Genomic DNA, 1,268 nt, shown 5'->3' on the forward strand with positions numbered 1-1,268 from the left:
ACACACACACACACACACACACACACACACACACACACACACACACGTACCTTTGCCGTGGCTTTCTTACCTATTTTCTTACTTTCTCTTAAGCATTTTCCCCCTTTCCTTTTCCTTACTCATTCATTTGGTGTGTGGACACACGTGGAGGCCTGTGTGTGCCTTGGGAGGAGGTCGGAGAACAACTTGAGAGAGCTGGTTCTCTTTATACCACGTGGGTCTTAGGCTCTAACTCAGGCGGCCAGGCTTGACAGCAAGTGCTGCTACATGCTAAGCTATCTTGATGGCTTTATTGTTTATCTTTACATTCCCATTTGTTTGTTCGTTGTTTGTTTATTTGGTGTGCATGAGAGACAGTGAACGTGGAGGACACAGGATGATATATGGGAGTCAGCTCTATCCTTCTGCCATATGGATCCTCGAGTCTTAGCTACTGAGCCATCCCATTGACCTGGTGTTTCTTTTATTGGGGGGGGGTGATTCAAAGTCTGATCATTTATTTGTCACTCCTAAAGACTTATTTTTGACTGCGCTAAGAAGTAGAAGCTCTCAGAGAGGACAGCCTATATCTCTCGGCAATCTGTTCTTGGTGCTTTTCTTTGGCTTCCTTTGTTCTCTTGGCCAAGAGGTTAGCATAGCTTGCAGCCTCCTACTTGATTTTCTTAGTACGATGTTTCTTCAGAGTGATTTGTTGGCATTTGGGCTGCATTTGTGTTGGAGTGACAAGACACTGAATCTTGGGTGCGTTGGTCCTGGGCTTCTTACCTTCTTTGATCAAGGGCTTTCTGACAATATATTGGAGGGCATCATCTTCTGTAGAGAGATTAAAGAGCTTTCAGGTTCCATTAGCTCTTTTAGGCCCCAACCAACAAGGCACAGTAGTGTCTGTCGGTCCAGGAATATCCTTCTCTCTCTCTCTCTTTTTTTTTTTTTTTTTTTTTTACAATAACCAAGTTGAAAACACTCAGATTGGCATCTGCAGGGCATCCACGAACAGACTCGCGCCTCCCCTCTCCAGTTCTCCTCGGCCCCTTACTCAACAGCAGGCCCACTCTGCCATGGGTCAAATCACCTTGCTTCATGGGAAAACCTTGTTTGTCATTCCCACCACTGATCCAGACCACAGAACCCTTCCACTCTTCATCCGGAGCATTAGCAGCTACTTCTGTGGCCGTGAATTTCTCATAGAACAAACAAAGCTTGTGCTCATCGTCCACTTCAATGAGTTTCTGACAGCCGGTGGCAGGGAAGGAGAGTCTCAGCTTCAT

The 1,268-nt window shown here is 45.9% G+C and overlaps 1 pseudogene; it reads right to left on the minus strand.

Moving 5' to 3' along the window:
- Positions 1-532: 532 nt before the first annotated feature.
- LOC129674950 (40S ribosomal protein S6-like) lies at positions 533-1,268 on the minus strand (annotated as a pseudogene).

Source organism: Psammomys obesus, unplaced genomic scaffold, assembly GCF_907164565.1.
Source record: "Psammomys obesus unplaced genomic scaffold, mPsaObe1.curated_primary_1811, whole genome shotgun sequence".
NCBI classification, from domain to species: domain Eukaryota; kingdom Metazoa; phylum Chordata; class Mammalia; order Rodentia; family Muridae; genus Psammomys; species Psammomys obesus.